The sequence below is a fragment of the Notolepis coatsorum genome, assembly GCF_963971535.1.
Source record: "Notolepis coatsorum genome assembly, chromosome: 8".
NCBI lineage: Eukaryota > Metazoa > Chordata > Actinopteri > Aulopiformes > Paralepididae > Notolepis > Notolepis coatsorum.
This window is the reverse complement of record NC_140172.1, coordinates 88,280,360-88,301,460: the sequence shown is the minus strand read 5'-3', so window position 1 is coordinate 88,301,460 and position 21,101 is coordinate 88,280,360.

Here is a 21,101-nt window from a genome sequence, read left to right as displayed (position 1 = left end):
TGGACCCATTTCTAAATTGTCTCGTTTAAAACAAATAAAGCATGAACATTGGCATGGTGTACCTTTCTGTGTGTATTCATCCACAATCTATAGCTCAACATGAAAACATTCGCAATTAACCCTTTATTCGCCATGCGTAATCTGCCAATGACGCCGTAAGGCGTCTTTGAGATCAATATTTCAAAAATCTGTGATGGCTATCATATTTTACCCACGGAGTCTTGAGATCCCCTGTTGATCTCCTCTCAACTCTCCAACGGTTCAAGAGCGCCATCTGGTGGCGGATCGGCGGATCGCCCAAACAGGAAGTGACGCGCCGGAAGTGGTGCTCGCCCATATTTCGTCCGGGCACTTGCTATCGTTAGCGGGACTCCATCTTGATACACTGGACATTGATCGGTTGCAAATAACTCGATAAACAACATGATTTGGACGTATATATTATTATTAGAGCTGGGCCGTTAACGGCGTTAACGTGCTGCGTTAACGCTATACTAGTATCGCGCGATAATATAATTAACGCATTAATAAAAAATTACCTTTATTTACCCAGGGTAGGTTCGCTGAGCACAGATGCTCTTTTTCAGGAACGCCCTGCTTCACATTCACACAGTTCCATTCACACCTGGGAGCTGCCCAGTACAACCACAGTTGACACCATTGGCCACTGAGCAACTCCACTGGAGCAGTTGATTCAAGCCATGTCACATAGTTCAAGTTTGAAATTATTCTTTCTGTTTTGCTCCTGAGAGTGTGCTAGATACTGTACTGTACTGGTAATATTATTTATTTGTGTTAACTTCTGAATAAAACAACTTATTAAACACAAGTACATCTTATTGAACATTATTTTGATATTTCATTACCAATTATCATAGCAAAACAGCTTTTTCAAACAGTCTGTAATGCATTTTGGAAACGGGAGATGGGCTCATGGTGTAATGGGCCACCTGGCCTGAGAAACATAAGGAGGAAAGAAAAAGTAAGGACTTACTTCTGGTCATTATTTGGGTAGAACACACATATTTTGAATGCCTTCGGCAGTTTTTTTTTTTTTTTTGAGTCATTTTAATGCCCACCTCTAATTATTATACAACCTGGAAATGGATCGCATATATCAACATCCCATAATAGAGAACTTTCTGCTCGACGCTGAACGCCCAACGCTACGAGGAAGCTGAGGTGAGTTTCAGCGTGTTTGATTATATTTAAACGTATAATCTGCTCTGATATATATATTGCCCACACTACATCATCTGTCACCAACAGATGATGAGGCATGACGCTTAGGACCTTGCACAATTGAAAGTTTTAATATGACGTCAATCGGTATCAAACTACATTTGATGATGTAATATATGTATTTAGGGCTATAAATCACGTTCTGCAGAATGCTGCAGAAAACGATAAAAACATATTTATACTTTAGACCGTATTTTAGTATGAATATGTGAATGAAAAAGTAGAACGTTGCTACATCCTAAACGATAGATACTTGACGTTGAATGGGCCATAGTAATGTCAATTTAGCAATCCAATTTAAAAAGTTATAGCCCTGCAAAAAAGGGGAACATCCCCATAGATTTACAGCGCTGGCAGATAGGGGATTAAGATCAGAATAATCCCTGGCAGATAAAGGTTCGTAAAGGTAGCAAAATAACAACGTTTATGTTTTTGTTCACTGAGGAACTACACTTCACACTGGCACTGCTGTGTCTACTGGATCTTGTCCTATATTATAGTCTACCCGTTTCTAATGTTGAAGTCTGTGATGCTTTTTTCTCTGACCACATGCCCGTTTTATTTGATGTAGCTCTCCCATGCTGTATTGACAAGCCATCTGCACCGGCCCGCTGATGCCGTATGTTTAGCCCTTCCACTGCTGTGCTTTTCTCGTCCGCTTTTACTAGCGCTACTGTAACTAGCTCAGCTAGCCCCGTGTGTGTTAACACGGAGGAATTAACCAGGTTTGACTCCACCTGTCTGGAGATCCTTGATGCCGTCGCTCAATTAAAAACCAGGCGCTCCAAACCTAAACCTGAGCCCTGGTTGAACGACAGCACTCGTGAAGCCAGACGAGAGTGTAGGAGGGCTGAACGACAGTGGAAAAAGGACAAGCTGCAGGTGTCTTTCGACATTCCGAGGGACAGCTGGTGTAGATATCAGCAAACTGTTAAGGCTGAAAAAACAAAGCATTTTTCTGATATCATTTTAAACAACTGCCACAAGCCTCGTGTTCTTTTTAAAACGATTATTTATATTCTTGATGTCCCCCAGCCTGTTTGTCTTGAAGCTTCCACTGAAACATGTGAGCTTTTTATTCAGTTTTTTATTGAAAAAGTTGCCAACATTAGAGCTAGCACGTCCACCCCTACTTGTGACCATTCTACTACTACTGCCACCTGCCCTGCCACGTTTAGCCAGTTTGAGCCTGTGTCCCTTGCTCAGCTAGAGGAAATTATTACCCATATGAAGCCCTCAGGCTCCCCCCTAGACGTCCTCCCTCCTCACCTTATCAAAGAGGTCAGCAGGGTCATAGGACCAAATGTCCTAACAATTATGAAAAACAGCCTTACAGGTGATATACCTGTACATTTTAAACATGCTGTGGTGCAACCGCTTATTAAAAAGCCTAGCATGGACGCCTCTGTCCTCTCTAATTTTAGGCCTATCTCCAAGCTCCCGTTTTTATCCAAAATTTTGGAAAAAATTGTACTTGTCCAACTAATGTCTTTCCTTGACACACATGGCATTCTGGAGGTCTTCCAATCTGGTTTTAGAGCACTGCACAGTACAGAGAATGCACTTTTAAGAGTTTTTAATGATATCCTTCTCGCCACTGACTCTGGTGACTCCCTTATTCTCGTACTTTTAGATCTCACTGCTGCCTTCGACACAGTGGATCACAATATTCTGCTCTCCCGTTTGGAGCACTGGGTTGGCATTAAAGGCCAAGCCCTGGAGTTTTTTAGATCATATTTGTCTGAGAGAAGTTTTTGTGTTAGCCTGGGCGACGCTGTATCCTCCACAGCACCTCTCCCCTGCGGGGTTCCCCAAGGCTCAATTCTCGGGCCAATTTTATTTGTGTTGTACCTGCTCCCCTTAGGGCCTATACTCCGAAAGCATGGCGTCTCCTTTCACTGCTACGCAGATGACAGCCAGATTTACATGCCATTAAAAAGAAACACTATCAACCCGGTAAAACCACTATTAGCATGCCTTGATGATGTTAAGGCATGGCTGGCATCAAACTGTCTTTGTCTCAATGACAGTAAAACAGAGGTCATGGTGTTTGGTCCCAGCAATGGTCATGTGCCTCCTCCTGGTGATTTGGGCCCTCTTGGGCTTTTTGTGAAGCCAACAGTCACCAACCTAGGGGTGAAATTCGATTGTGACCTAAAGCTGGACAAGCAGATCAATACTGTGGTGGGAAGGAGCTTTTTCCAGCTTAGGAGGCTGTCCAAGGTCAAACCTTTTTTATCCCGTTCCGTTTTTGAAACGGTTATCCATGCTTTTATGACCTCTCGCCTTGATTATTGTAATGCCCTGTACGTGGGCGTCAGTCAGGCCTCCCTCTCTCGTTTGCAGTTGGTGCAAAACGCCGCTGCCCGTCTGCTGACGGGAACGCGAAAGAGGGAGCACATTTCCCCTGTGCTGGCTGCCCTCCACTGGCTTCCTGTGCGTTTTAGGATTGATTTTAAGGTTTTACTGTTTGTTTTTAAATGTTTGAACGGCTTGGCACCGGGTTACCTCTCAGACCTGCTGGAACCCTATGTTCCTCTAAGGTCCCTCAGGTCCTCTGACCAGCTCCTCTTGGCTGTTCCAAACTCCAGGCTGAAGCTTAGGGGGGACCGTGCTTTTGCAGTGGCAGCCCCAAAGCTCTGGAATGAGCTGCCACTGCATGTTAGGCAGGCCCCCACTCTGCAGGTGTTTAAATCACGCCTCAAAACACACTTATTTGCTCTGGCTTTTGTTTTTTAAACCGTTTTTGAGAGATTGGCCTTTTTATGTGACACATTGTACTGTTTTATTATGTGTTTTTATTACATTTTTATGTTTTATGTTTTATCCTATGTTTGTGGACTTGTACAGCACTTTGGTCAACTTTGTTGTTTTAAATGTGCTATATAAATAAAGTGGATTGGATTGGATTGGATTGGACTGCTGACTGATGTCACCACAGAGTAGACTCCTGGCTTTAGCTGACCCAACACTATATCTGATGATCTAAAGCAGTGTTTCTCAACTGGTGGGTCGCGACCCAAAAGTGGGTCGTGGGGCCATTTTGAGTGCGTTGCGGATGTGTGTGTAAAAAAAGAAAGAAAAACCCCCCAAAAAAATGTATGATGTTTTTTTTTTATTTATTTTTTTGCACTACCTATCTTTGTGAAAGTGGCTTCTCAGCTCTGGTCCAGCTGAAGACAAAGCAGAGGAACAGATTGGACATTGAGCATGACCTCAGAGTTGCTTTGTCTACCATCATCCCAGACTTTGAGACTCTTGTCAGGAGCAAACAACATCCCCAGTTATCCCATTAGTTCCCTGGGATGTTGATTGATTGATTGATTGAAAACTTTATTAACAGATTGCAGAATGGGTACAATACAGTACAGCTCAATACACACAATTGTTAAGGGGATGCAGACCAGAGAAAGACTTTTGTCTTGTTTACATCAGGGTCCCCCATTTTCAATTCATCAGGACATATATGACATACATGACATACAGATAGACAGATGTTAAGCTAAGAAGTCTGCTAAGAAGCATATATTATTTATTATTATTATTTTATTTCATTGTGTTTTTATCATTGCACTTTTTTGGCAACCCCAGTTATCCCATTAGTTCCCTCAAACTTACTGTAGGTCTGTTATGTTAAGCTAAGAAGTCTGCTAAGAAGCATATATTATTTATTATTAGCCCTAGTTGCACTTTTGTTGCACTTTTTTGTGTTTATTTCATGTTTCTAACAGTGCATGAAAGATTGTGTATTACTGCAAAAAAAAATATTGAAATAAATCATAGTGGTTAAAAAATTTGGGTCGCGACTTAATGACTAAGGAAAATGTTGGGTCCCGAGGCTAGACCAGTTGAGAACCACTGATCTAAAGCCATTTATAATTTAAATCGTATAACCTTAATTCACTGCATATTATATCACTGTAAATACTAATGTAATCATTGTTTCGTTGTACATATTGTGTATATAATTTATAACGTTATTGTTTTTTATGCAAAGTATGCTGCTAGGGAACTTATGGACACGACAGTAGACAAGCTAATGTCTAGTACGTTTAGCTAGGTAACGTTAGCTATGGGTAAAGTTAACGTTACCGTTCAGCGCAACTGTCAATGGAACTGTCAATGGCCGCAACGTGTATTAGGCGACAGCACTGAACGACAGTGTAGTTCTTTTTTAACGACAAATTAAAAACCTTATAACTAACTTTATTTCAACCAAAAATGCTTAAACAATATTGTTAGTGATAGAAGGGAATTCATTTTGTGCAAAAATGGAAAGCTTGCCAATGTTCATGAGGCAGAATTATTACAATAGCCAATAATACATTTTCCCAATGATAAATCCCTAGAGAGTGAAATCAATCTAACAAAATAGTTGCTCCTCAGGGGTGGTGTTAGTGATATTGAGGCCCCAGGCAAAAACTTTTTTATTTTACGCAATCATGCAAGGACAGACTGGGACAAATAAATTGCCCTTGACTTTTGATCCAGACCGACAAGCAACAACCAGCCCGCAGATACAAACAAAATTCCACAATTCCACCACGTATAAGCATCATGAGCAGTGGTCTGCAATAGGCGGCCCGCAGGCCAAAATTGGCCCGCCAGCAATAATATCTGGCCCGTCAGATTATTTTGAGAATATGTTTAAAAAAAATATATATATATATATCAGACCGACTATAGGCTAGGCTATATATTTAAGCTATAATGTCCAAACAGAGAAACTACCACCACCTAAAGAATGCTTATACTTAGTTTTATCCATGTTGAGAGAGTGAATAACAGGTATAGGCAGCAAGGTGCAATGTATGAACATGAATAAAGTCAGTGGACAGCGCCTGGTGCTGAAACGTGGTCACTCAGAACGGCTTGTGAAATGAAGCTTGCCGGATATTTCATCTTGTAACTCGAGACCCGAAGCACGCAATAGGTTGAGTGTGGGGATGATCGAAAAGCAGAAAATTCAACTTTCAAACAATGTATTGGATGATCTGCGAAAAATGCAGCCCGGAGCCGACAAACGAGAGCAAAGTGCAGTGTGGTATGAAATTAAAACACCAATTCAGTAAGTCATTCAAACTGTTGTGAACAGTAACAATGCAATTAAACGGACGTCAAATCGGAGTAAAAAAAGCTGAATCCGCTTCAAGAAGACGTGATACATTAGGTATATAAAAATTACAACGAGACATTCATTAACTAAATTAAAAATACAATTAGGCTTTTAACCCTCTAAAGCCGGTAAAAACTAGAAATGTTTTGCAAACCATTAAATATCTTTGGATCCGTTTGTGATAAAGACTCGCTTAGATTATCATCAGCACGGTGGTGTAGTGGTTAAACACTGTCGCCTCACAGCGAGAAGGTCCAGGGTTCGATTCCCGCTTGGGGACCAGGTTTCCATGATGCCAGTTACCCAGGTGGGGTATCTCCCAGGCCTTTCTGTGTGGAGTTTGCATGTTCTCCCCGTGCTTGCAAGGGTTTCCCCCCCGATAAGATAAACCCAATGGAAAAACATGTATCGTAAGATCGAATAGAGCTTCTGGATCATATAATCTATTCTGCTGCGTTGTGTTCTGTTTGCTCTATGTCGTATTACTAAAAACTGTTGTTGCACGGCGGAGGAAAGGAATCTCTGAGAGTGTTTGTATTTCCCAGATCTGTTTTATTCAGAGTCCAAAAAGTGTACAAGCATAGTCTGGTTCAATCAAATGAAAATGCAATGATATTAATGAATCCGGTACTATGCCACCAGTCATTACTATCAGACTAATCAAAAGTAGTTAAAGAATAATAATCTTCAATGGAGCTTTGGTTGTGGAGCCTCGTTGGTTGTTGATTCTCGTTTCCAAGGAGACAAAGAAATCTTTGTTCTCGTCCTCAGCGTCTTCAAGCAGTCCTCTCTCTGTTCGGTTTGTGCATACAATGTTTCCAAGAGCTTCCTCTTCGTCTGCTCCCGTTCGCCGTCCTCTTCCGTTGGGGGTGGTTCCTGTTCTGTGTGTCGTGTGTTTTCCACACTCCCCTTTTATCAATGAGTTGAAACCTCTCAGCGTGAGGTCATCAGTGACATCACACATATGGTCTCATCCAATCACCAGCCTTCACAGTTCAAATCTCAAAGGAGGTTGGACTTGGTCTAACTGCTCCATTTTTCATTGTTTCAAATCAGAGTAATATAATTAGTCAAAAATAGGCTTAATACTTTTGGTATTAAGCCTCAAGATATTTATGGTTGAATTCTACTTAATTCCCTAAACACATACATTTTAGTTTTGTCTCAAAAGCATTTGGTTCCAGATGAGAATCACTGTTTGTATTATCAAGCCTAGTTTTATAGCATTTTAATCATTCCTTTTAGCTTAAGTTAATATCTACTAACATTTATACTTAGTTATCATATAAAATATGTCCAACTTGGTTCAACCAAGGCTTGATTGTAACCTTCAATGATTCTCCTCATATATACAACATGTTTCATATTATTCCATTCAGCAGCCTTTGTACAATCCAACAGTAATATTTGCAGTTTGTTTCACACTAATGTAAGTATATTAAACCAGTTAAAATAGATCTAAGTTACTTAAAAATAGTTGATCCTTGAAACCTCCTCTTTTCAGCTGTCTCTACTTTCTGTGTCACAAGACTCAGCAATCTGCCGGCTGTATGTGATGTGCTCATCCTTTGTTCCAACTTTTGGCCAACACCCGGTCGTAAATAGAGTTTGTTGACCACCTACTGTGTATGTAAATTAACCTCTGTTTTGAGCACAATGTCAATCAATCTCGGTAGACAGACAATCTGAGAACTAAGTTACTCTAGTTCTTACAAGTATATTTGATTATGTCCAGCATTACCCTTTGACTGTTTAAGACTGCAAGTCTAATGCATTCATATTTCACACCTTATAGAGTTTTGTGAGCTATATTTATCATAATATACAACACATGCACAACAACAAGATCGCTAACGCTGTGGCGTCCTTGACGAAGACGGACAGGAGCACTTGGATTGGTCCCCTGGCGCGGCTCACGTTGCGCCTGTCTGCTCCCGGCTGCCCTTGGGGGGGAAGGACGACGGGATGGGTTAATCGCAGAGACGCATGCCGATTAATGACCTCTGAGCAGGTCCTAAATTATTATTATTATCTCAAAATTGAGTGTAGTGAAGTCGTCAAGAGTTTTATTTGTCAAGGCATACAAGTATACAATGAAATGCGGGGTGTCTTGCCCGCAACGATTGTGCATAATACAATAATAATAATATAATAAGAATCCAATAGAACGACATTGTGCAATAGTAATCAAAGTAGGGCATATCGGTATATATGTATGTATCTACAAGACCTTCTGTTTAATCATCTTCCCTTTATTCATTTGCTTAGATTTTTTAGGTCTGGTAAATTTTAGCATGGTGTTATTCACAGTAAAAGAAAAAAAATTTTAATTGATATACTCATTTGGTTCATTACAATTTACTCAAGCCTAGTAACAAACACAGTATTTCTGACACATTCCCTGAGATCCATAGATGTCCCTAGAATCAGATACCAAGAACATGCAAATGGACCATATAAAAAAAATCTGTAAATGTGTATTCTATGTTATTATGGAATGAAATTAGATAAAAAAAAAGTTATAATTTTTTTTTTGTAATTAATTTAGAGTAAATTTTCACAACACGATAATTTGCTGTGTAATTAATTAATCTAATTAACGCGATAAACTGACATTTTAATATCAAAGTTTTCATGTATTAACATCACTGTTACGATTGGAACGCTTTGAAGGCATGATGTGGTGTGGAACCCAATTTGCAGTATAGGCCGAGGAGCAGTGGCGAATCCTTATGGAAGCCAACGGAAGCCATGCCTCCCTAATATTAAAATATGAATTAATATCAAATATCAAATATATAAAAAAAAAAAAAAAAATTAATATAGTTTACATTCTTTTTCATCTGTGCATCTGTGTTATATTTTTTTTTTTTTTTTTTTTTAATGTCTCCCTCTTCTCCTTCTCACTCCCTCTAACACACTGTCAGACTCACTGTGCTCACTGGAGCTAGTATAGGAGAGAGGCAGGGGGTAGGTCTCTTTCTCCAGGCTTCCAGCATTATAGAGTCCAAATCCGATCCTGGCCAATCAGATTCGAGCTGACTGCCACACCCTAAAAGTTTAAAACGGGGCTGAGAGGAAAACACTCAGCATATTTTCCCCTCTGCACTCTGAACATTGTATTAACCCGTAACTGTTCCCACGGGCCGAATATTGCCCCGATCCTCGCGAGATTAAATCCACAGGGACCTCTCGGCGTGCCGAAGCTTTTCCTAAATCACTTCCATCATCGAAAACGAGGGGAAAAGGTCGACTCGCGACCCTGAAAATGTCACGTGATTTTAAAAACGCTGTATTAAGTGAGCCTATTATGGGATCCAGGCGAGCTTTCTATCGTGGAAACATCTGGGCGTCCCACAACTTTTAGTCATTCACAAGTAGCCCCGAAAATGCTTAGAAAAGGAAAACAGAAAGCGTGGAATAAACTCGCCGAAACGGAAAAGTGTCCCACGGGCGCGCCGTGATTCCGATCCGCGTGAAAATATTCACGGCCATAGAGGAGACCGTGGGACACCTTTTTGCAACCGAATATGTGTCTCGTATTTGCTCCCACGCGGCGCGCAAAATCGTGCAAGGAAAGATCGGACCAAAAATGAACCAATGCTCCAGCAGTATTAATGACCCTGATGTAAACAAGACAAACGTCTTTCTCTGGTCTGCATCCCTTATACAATTGTGTGTATTGAGCCGTACTGTATTGCACCCATTCTGCAATCTGTTAAATAAATAAAAAGAAAGTTTGACTGGCCGCCGAGCCATACTGTAGTGTACATGGTGACTGCTTGACTTAAAAAATTAAAGAAAAAAAAATATTAATAAAAATATTTAATAATTATTTTTTTAATAATTATTTTTTGGCTTCCCCTGTTATTTTACCCACGCGACGCCACTGCCGAGAAGAGGATAGATAGGAGACGGTAGGCGTTGGTTGCTTCTTGTCAATATAACGTGCACTTTATTGACAAACGGAATATAATATAAACTAGAGCTGGGCCGTTAACGGCGTTAACGTGCTGCGTTAACGCTATACTAGTACCGCGCGATAATATAATTAACGCATTAATCTAAATTTTTTTTTTTTTTTTTTTTTTACCTTTATTTACCCAGGGTAGGTTCGCTGAGCACAGATGCTCTTTTTCAGGAACGCCCTGCTTCACATTCACACAGTTCCATTCACACCTGGGAGCTGCCCAGTACAACCACAGTTGACACCATTGGCCACTGAGCAACTCCACTGGAGCAGTTGATTCAAGCCATGTCACATAGTTCAAGTTTGAAATGCTTCTTTCTGTTCTGCTCCTGAGAGTGCTAGATACTGTACTGTACTGGTAATATTATTTATTTGTGTTAACTTCTGAATAAAACAACTTATTAAACACAAGTACATCTTATTGAACATTATTTTGATATTGCATTACCAATTATCATAGCAAAACAGCTTTTTCAAACAGTCTGTAATGCATTTTGGAAACGGGAGATGGGCTCATGGTGTAATGGGCCACCTGGCCTGAGAAACATAAGGAGGAAAGAAAAAGTAAGGACTTACTTCTGGTCATTATTTGGGTAGAACACACATATTTTTTTTTTTTTTTTTTTTTTTTTGGGCCATTTTAATCTAGATTAATCTAGATTAAATCCAGGATTGCAGATAGATTCATCTAGATTAAAAAAATTAATCTATGCCCACCTCTAATATAAACACAACACTAAAGGAGGACTCACAACGGTGAACAACAAACAAAAGTAATGATCCAGCAAAGGACAGCTGGATCGACAACACTTATATACAGGACTAATTAGAGACAAGAGGATGATCAGTGAAATGACACACAGCTGGGTAATGACTAAACATGAAACGTAACAGGGGAAATATACAGAAACCCCCTCCTCTACTCCCTGTACACACATGACTGCGTAGCACAGCGGAACAACAACACCATCATCAAATTTGCTGATGACACAGTAGTGGTGGGCCTGATCTCTGCCAACGACGAAAGGGCCTACCTGGAAGAGGTAGAGAACCTGTCACAGTGGTGTCAGGAGAACTGCCTCTCCCTGAACGTCAGCAAAACAAAAGAGATGATTGTGGACTTCAGGAGGTCGGGGGTCAAGGACTACAGCCCCCTCAGCATCGACGGGGCACCGGTTGAGAGAGTGAACAGTTTCAAGTACCTCGGAGCCCACATATCCGAGGACTTGACATGGACCACACACATTGACAGTGTTGTGAAGAAGGCACGACAACGCCTCTACTTCCTCAGGCGCCTAAGGAAGTTCCAAGTCAGTCAGAAGATCCTTAGGAACTTCTACTCATGTACAATAGAGAGCATCCTGACCGGCAACATCACCTCCTGGTTTGGGAATAGCACTGCACAAGACCGTAGCAGACTACAAAGAGTGACACGTTCAGCCGAACGCACAATTGGAGGGGGGCTTCCCACCCTCCAGAACATTTACAACAAGCGGTGCAAGGGGAAGGCTAAGAGAATTATTAAGGACTCGAGCCACCCGAACAACTGCCTCTTTGAACTGCTGCGGTCAGGCAAGCGATACCGGAGTCTTAAGGCGAGCACAGAAAGACTCAGAAGAAGCTTCTATCCCCAGGCCATCAGGCTGCTAAACGAACAATAATCACTATGCAACAACCATCAAATGCACACAGCACACACACCCACACGCACACACTCACTCAAACAAACAACACACTGCAGCACCCACTCTCCACACTTTAGATCACACAAACACACTTACACTTTATATTTATTGATAAAGGATTTGCACTACAACTCGTACACCTACTGTGAATTGTACCTAAATTGCACCTCGTCCCATTTCTCCATTTCTGCCTTGCACTATATAGTATTGTATATTAGTACACTGCACAGTATTGTATATTGTATGGTAACTACGTCTATTCTGCATCGAACATTGTACATATGTCTAAACTGAACACTGTGACCTCATTTTTTTACTTCTAATTTTACTATGTTATTTTATTTCATACTTATCTTGTCTTGCACAGTCTCTGGAGCGCAACAGTAAGAAACATTTTGTATAAAAGTATTCTGTACTTCTGTATGACAACTATTAAAAAAACTTGAACTTGAACTTGAAACTTGAAACATGACAACACCAAACAGCACATAGATACAGATACAGACACAAGGAGACAAAACTAAATTAGACAATGGGGCACAGTAAGGACAACAGATGAACACACAACAGACTGGTGATGACAGACAGGACATTAACACTTTGAGCGCCACGCCGCGTTTTCCTTTTTACCCCCTTGAATGCCACGGTCCACTCCCAATGTTAGCGTTAATATCGCCTAATCTATGTTTTAAATTATGGCTATGTGTCTAATCTGCCCGTCGCTTATCAAAGAATCATTTTCCAGTCAGTGTTGTCAAGGCAGATTGGTTTTTTATCGCTTCATTTCCGTTTGAGAGCATTTTGAAAAGCGCCCGTTTTCAGGTGAAAAACAACATATTCTATGATAATCGCTAGGGATGTCCCGATCCGATCACGTGATCGGGATCGGCGTCGATCACGTGCTTTTCAGAGGATCGGGGATCGGGAAAAAATAATAATAAAAATTGGCAGTCAAAAAAAGAAAAATTTTATTCAACAAACATGACCATGTCCACGTCTTAAACTCATACGGAGGCCTTAGTTTTGGTTTTAAATTACATATAATATATCATCATTAATGTATTTATTGTCACACAGAGCAGAATAATTGTCCACAACAAACACATTCCCCTTTAATTTACACCGCTGCAACAAACACATCCCTTTAATTTAGACTGGCTACACGCTCCACATCACAACAACAGACTCAAGGAAGCATGCCACGAGCTAACGCTAACGCTAACACTAACGCTAACGCTACTCTCTGCTATGTTGTGGAGACTCAGGGAAGCATGCCACGAGCTAACGCTAACGCTACTCTCTGCTATGTTATGGAGACTCAGTGAAGCATGCCGCGAGCTAACACTAACACTAACGCTAACGCTACTCTCTGCTATGTTGTGGAGACTCAGTGAAGCATGCCGCGAGCTAACACGGTTAATATCCACTGACTTGAGCAGCTACACTTAATGTCAGAGGTTTGGAACTAAGCATTTTAAAATAGAAAGTCAAGCCAGTTGCAATGTTTGCAAGGAGGACAGGCTGGAGGCGAAGTTTTCAGACTAACTTTTCACCTGGAGGATAACGTGACTGAGGATTATCGTCAGCGTTTCAGACCAGAATGGACCATTACGTAAGTCGAACACTGAATGTATACTAATGTGCAAACATATATTGAAACTTTTAATATTTCTCATATGAAGCAGAAGCACATTTCTCAGGGTGAATGTAATGACAAAAGCCTCCGAGCTCGCGCCCCGGACTATAGGCAACAGAGGGGCTTGTCTCGCTCCGCCAGTTTCTGACAAAAATGCGTCAAAATTGATTACTAATGTGAAAGATCGGATCGGAAACGATCGGATCGATAGATATTTAAAATCACATGATCGGGATCGGATCGGAAGCAAAAAAAGGCGATTGGGACATCCCTAATAATCGCCTTTTACTGGAATATTCCAGAACGTTGATATTTGTCGGCCTATTTATGAATCGTTTTCAAATAAACGCTAGATGATCAATAGTATATGTGCACGCACGCACGTTCGAGCCGCGCGCTGATAATAGTTGCTTTCATTTCCTCATGGATTTTACAGTGCATCAATGGACTGGAAAATGTGGACTGGAATATTTTCTTTTTCCCCATCCATTTTCATTGAGTCCATTCCAAAAGGGTGATTTACCATCTGGGAGACGATAGGGGGCACTTTTTTCACATCTGATCGCCGGCGGCCCCTGGATTTCCAACGGTAGGCTCGGGTGATGCAATATGATTTCAGATCGCAAAAAAAAAATAATAAAAAAAAATCAGAGAAAAGCCGTGACGTGGCTTTCAACGTAACTATCGTAAACCCAAGATTAGCCGTGAGTGGCAATCAAAGTAAAAGACAACAAAGATGAATGCACTGAACTAGTCCCCCTGGTGGTTGAGAGACGTAGTTCAGGCGTGGGAATTGTCCATGGACAGATGAGGGTTGTGGGAATTGTCCATGGACAGATGAGGGTTGTGACGCATCTGTAATTTTTAGCATAGTGTTATTCACTGTCAAAGTCATCACAATTTAAGCAAGCCTAATAGATCCGCAAAGAATGGATTGCACGGAGCAAGTTGCACCCTTACTGATGTAAACAAGACGAAAGTCTTTCTCTGGTCTGCATCCCCTTAACAATTGTGTGTATTGAGCCGTACTGTATTGTACCCATTCTGCAATTTGTTAATACAATTTTCATTCAATCAATCACTGTGCAGATTGATTGATTGAATGAAAGTTTTAAACTCGACCGGTGTGGAGCCCATCAACACCTTGACGGCCCACCTCTTTGGTGACCCACCTGCTTTACTCACTTCCCCCATGTAGTACCCATCTTCTGACCCGGAGTCCTGCTGTTGTTGCTGCACTTCTTTTTGTTCTCTGACCTCACATACTGCTTTCCTATTTCTACACACTTTTCTCCAGTGCCCTACTTTGTCGCCATTCCAAATATTGATTGCGTTTATTGATCCAACGTTAGTCCAAAACACATAATCGACCAGGCCTGGACTGGCCATCTGGCATACCGGGCATTTGCCCGGTTATGATTTGATTAAAAAAATATATATATATATATTATATATATATATATAAATGAATAAAAAAAATTACATTTGGTCAACAACCGGCCCACTACTAGGCTGGGACAGCGGCCCATTGGTACTGACTGACACTGGGCTGGCCCAATCACATATCTTACTAAGCACCCCCCCGCCAGTCGTGCAGGTACATGACTGAGAGGGGGGCTGGTACATGACTGCGATGGGGCTGTGGTACATGACTGAGATGGGGCTGTGGTACATGACTGAGAGGGGGCTGTGGTACATGACTGAGATGGGGCTGGTACATGACTGAGAGGGGGCTGGTACATGACTGAGAGGGGGCTGGTACATGACTGAGAGGGGGCTGTGGTACATGACTGAGAGGGGGCTGGTATACATGACTGAGAGGGGGCTGGTACCATGTATTGTGCATCATTGTAGGTCAAACCATTAAAAAGTTAATTTCCACAGCAGCCATTTTGGATTTTGGTCTCTCACAAATTTCTCCCGCCTTTTAAAAAAATACACCCCGGCTAAATTTGTTTATTAACCCTCCTAGATGACAAATCCATTGAGAAACGAAGTGCCACAGATGACCCAACTACTAGGTCCATATCGTATCATCATAATATTATTTAAAAAATCATTAGGATAAGGGTTCCCTTGATAAAGATGCATGAAGAGGCTGTATAACATAAAACACCTGTAGCTCAACTGCAAACACTGCTTTTTTTTATTTGATTAGATTTGTATTTGGAAATTAAAAACACATCATAAAAACAAATTATCTTGACCAATTTGTATTCCTGAGGATATCACCTAAAAGCATTCATTAAAACACTTATTTCCCAGGTTGTCCTCGATGGAAGACATAAAAACACAGCACATATAGCCTACTCAACTGCAAATTTTTGCTCAACTACAAAAATGTATGCCTACTTATAGCCTACAGGGAAAAACACATTCACAACAGGCAGCAAAGTTTATTTTCAGCCAAGTATGGTAATAAGGTAACTATTAGGATATATATGTTATGGATTACTTACTCTTATAACTTATTACTATCTGTGGTAGCTCTAGTCTCCACCTACACAAATTGTTTTTGTGCTGTCCATTGATCATGCACCTTCACATGATAGGCACATTAACTGTAGGTCAAACTCAACAAACAAACAAGCACACCATTGATTTAATTGCCATAGAAATCACATACAAAGATCTAACTCCTCTCTGAACATGAATATAAAACAAGAAGGTGATCTATTAACGTTAGGTTATGACTATAACCAAGTTCTGTTAATAGTGGTGACGCTCGGCGTCACTCATGCACTGTTCTCGCACACGTGCACGCGCACTGAATAAAGACCACAATGTACCTTTAATCCCAATATTTGTCTGACCACACCCCTATCAGCTCACCTACATAAGCAGGTGTGTGGTCACCTGCTCTCCTCCTTCCCAAGCTTTCACCACAAGGTGAGATCAAGGGCTGCAGCGGCGTCAGACGCCGAGCGTCACCACTATTAACAGAACTTGGTTATAGTCATAACCTAACGTTCTGTATCATAGTCGGTTCCGCTCGGCGTCACTCATGCACATAGGGAGGCCGAGCGGAGCCACCGGCCGACAAATACACCCCGCTGAAGGCCCCCCACAACCATCAGAACAGGGAGGGCCGAGCCCCCCCGACCCTCCCTAATGGAGGGCACCCCCCCTATTGGAGGTTTCCCGGGAGGGCGACGGACCCGACCGTGCGAAGAGGCACTCAAGCAACTCAACGCACAGGGTGAGCAGACCGTGGCCTGACCCCACGACTACACACACGCACAACCCGCATGCCACCCGGGAACGAACGGAGGGAACAACCTCGTTACTGCCCCCAGAATCACGGGGTCAAGGGCAAACCCAACCCCGTGGCAAGGCCGTAGCAGCGGAGCGCGAAGGAAGGCCCAGACCCACCAAAGGGACTGGACCCCCTGGAATGGGGGCCCGGAGAAGTCCATGATGCCAGCATCAAGACCCCACCAGGTGGGCACTTAGTGACCCCGCCCCCCACATCGCCAGCGTATTCGGACAAAGGCCCCTCAGCCGAGCGGGCCCTGTCCCCCCAATAGTACACCGCCTGGCACACTGACCCTGCAGAACAGGCAGTCAGCATGGCCGTAAGCACACAAAAAAGGTTAACCAACCGAAAGCAGGCAGCGCACCGGGGAAAAACCAGGCAACAGGCTGTTAACCCTAGCCTGGAGACTGCGGACGAGACAGGCGCCAGAGGGGACAGCTGAACACAGCAGCCCCGGCGGAAGGGGCGTATGCTGGCGTTGTTGCATGACCAAGCATCCATTTAAAAAAAACCCATCCAGAGGGGTTGAGGTAGAGAAGGCTGACACGATTGGCAGACGTCATGAACGTGCAGGGGCACCCTCATCCGGTGAACCCGGGAGTTGACACTGCTCCAACACACCAGGGAATCAACCACCTTGGTGTTACCCAATGCGGTGGTTGTTCCTATAACCCCTCAAGAAAAAACTCCAAAACACACCTGCAGGTATACACCGGCTATACCGCAGTACAAGTGTTTCAGTTTTCAAAAAAGGGTTAACCCAGGCCTACGGGTCGACGAAACATTACTTCGGACCGGGCCCGGCGATACGGGAAGCACAGGGTCACCAGAGGAGGTCAAAGACCACCCCAACAGGCCCCTCTTCGCCATGCGTGAGAGAGGAGCGAAAAAGAATGGAGAACCAGCCCCAAGCACACCGTACTTGGTATTCCCAGGCGGTCTCCCAACCAAGTACTAACCAGGACCAACCTGTGTAGCGGCCGAGATCTGACGAGATCAAGCGTGTACAGGTTGGCATGGCCGTAAGCCATTACGACAGTGCTGAGTAAAAAATGTACCCAACCAGGGTCTACATAGCGCTTAACCCTGTGACACCCGGACCGACCTGGCATTTTTCCCCCTGAAAAAAGCCCAAGTCCCTCAGGGTACCAGAACAGCAGATCTGCATCCCCGGTGGACAACGGGTTCAACTGATCCGGACCAGCGTGACCAGAACCAGTCCCGTGCCCTAACCACGCCGACATGCCTACTCCAGGAGAAGGGGCAGATATTCGTGTTGATCTTAAACATGAAAAGAAGGCGCCACCCAGACGTTCGGGGCGAACCGCGCCCGGTGGCCCACCCCCAGGGCGTGAGACCCCTCTACATATGTTCAGATCCATTCCGTCATCATCCCCCAGATATGAACGAGAATCCGTCGACAACCAAAACAGGTCGTCGGAAGAGGAAAAACCTCCATCCCAGTTGCTTTATAAAAACGCCGTTTTAACCCCAAGCAACCAAGGCGTGCCAGTCAGTCGCCTGATTACAGAACACCCCGAGCTAGCACTATGCGTGCGTCGGGACACAACCACATCAATGAACAGGCTATTTAGACCTGTCATTGAATCCCCAAGGCGCCCAGGGGAACGACAAGAGGGGTGTGATACTTCCTAACTCCAACTCTTTTTAAAAGAAAAGAAGGAAGCACCAACAGTATGTATCCCAGTCTACACGGCCGGGGGTAAAAATTGTTAAAAATTTTACATTCCACCACCCTCCCATAGAGAGGAGACGGAAATCCCCAGAGAGACTTCCCACGCGAGCTGTACAGATTGAAAAGAATATATTGCACCTTGAGCCATGTAAAAGTTTGGTTTTAGGGCTCTCCGGGGAGGAGGCACTGAACCCATACACACTCAATAATCGAATTGAATCGAATACACACACAATAGAGTAGGACTCCTTCTTGAGGTTCCACTCACCTTATCAATCTGAGGAGGAGGCTCTGTACTCTGAGGAGGCTCCCTCACATGGAAGGAGAGTCCCAACTCACAGAAGGCCCGAATAGGAGCTTCGTGAGGAGGAGCCCTGATCACCCCCCGTTTTAAACAGATCCATCATATGGACCTGAACAGCACACGGAAGTCCTACCAACAGAGACGCGCACAGTGACGTACTCTATGGCGGGGGAATTTCTGCGGTGCACACGCCCAATATTGGGCGTGGGACCAGGAAACTCCCTCCCCCCCCCCCTCACCCTGTAACGTGCCGAACCGCAACGTGACAGGAACCTTGAAGGACAGGTGGGTTTACCCCTGACCAACAGAAAAAAGGGGGAGGAAAGGTTACCAGTTCACCCCTTTACGACCCCACACCCATGATACGATGTAATGACAAAAAGAGAGTATGACACAGTCATAGTCAGCTCCATGAAGCGTTTAACAGCTTCACACAGCGCATGTGCTAACCTGCTATCTGATTTTTACTAAGGAAAAAACACAGAATAGAGAGGGCTCTCCAAGAGCCCCGGTACCAAACTTACACATGTGCTTCTGTGGCCAGCCCAACCCAGTTGTAGGTCACATGACACACACAACCCATCATCACCTACAAAAAATGGCAAAAACACTCTACAGAGGAACGCCGTTTTTCATAATGAGAGAATACATAATTCTCGATTGGTATCGGCCACAGGCCTTGCTAAGCACACACGAAAAGCGACCAAACAATCTTTTCTTTTAGGAAAATAAAGTTTCTCAAGCAGTTTTAGCACAACCTCAGCAATCAAGCTAAGGGTTACATCGTATCCCTACCACACAGTGACACAATGTAGTGTAACAACATGTCTGAGAGGAGGATGAAGAAGTCCCCAGGGAACCGGGGGGAAAACACAACCCTCCTACTTTACCCTTAATACGGCCAGTTGAACAGGTAAACCTGTTAATATGTGAACACACTGTTCATTGTCATTACAGGCTGAGAAAAGAATCATTCTTTACTCATATGTCACTAAGCATAGCTTTATAGGTTAGTTTAACCCCCTTAGTTGTGAGTACACAGTACATAAACACACATGATGTTTCTCAACACAACAAACCAGATAATTTTCACATCTGTAACAAACAACCCGATTTGCATGGAGAAGCTAAATACCAGTGACAAGACAATTCACACATAACTCGCATCGTATCCTAAATGTAGTGCAGCAACACTCGTTTTGGAAAACATCGTTATTTACAAAACATTTAGAAGGGAAAGCAAGAAGACGTGCTCAAGGTCTGGTCAGACCTTGCCTACCTTGAGCGCAGATCAAGCGAAACTGCAGCCTTTAACAAGGCACCGTAGTAAACACAGCCGTTCTGGGTTGTCGACCTGGGCAGCGCCGCCGCTCCATCCCGTCGCTATGGTCCCCCTTGTTGACGCAGTCCTTGCCGTCCTGGCTCAGGGCAGGTTCGACGAACATCCTCTGTCAAAGATGACGTCGTAGTCAAGAGTGTTTAAAACATGTTATAATCAAAGCACGTTCAACAGTGTAGCATTAAGCTAACAGCCGCACTCGGCCGATAGCAGCAAGCTAACGTTTCCTAGCCTAGGTAGGCCATAACTAGCACGCAAGCTAACGTTTCCTAGCCTAGTGATCACAACAGGCTAGCGCCGCAGCTAACAGCTGACTGGCTAACAGTAGGCCACCACTAGCACGTAAGCTAAGCAGCTATCACCTGAACTTGTACACAATGATATAACAATCACTCAGACAGGCCGCCGTTCTGAAACCCTCCTCACTGTTTAAGAGAGAAGAGAAACAAGATGTTAACACAGTTTTACAACGTTGATTTTACCAACACCCGACGGAGCCAGCACAATACCCAACTGGCCTGTAGCTGACTTGAACACAGATCTTCCACTAACGAACATCCATGCCCATATTTCCTCGTGAGGGAATACTCTCATTTGTATTATGAAAAAAGGGGCCTCACGGTGACAGAGAAACAACCACTCGTCCAGAAAACACAGGGATCACCAGTGTTATTGGTCGTGGCCCACTAGTTAATTATAATGGGCTTCAGACCAAGGTCTTCCGCCGTCGCCTAAGAGGCTGAACAAAAGACCCTAGTCTGGGGCCAGTTTTCATAAACATTGTCAACTAGCCCCCATAGCACTAACAGACAAGTGGAGCTCGCCAGCAAAAACATAACTCACCAAACCTAGAACCC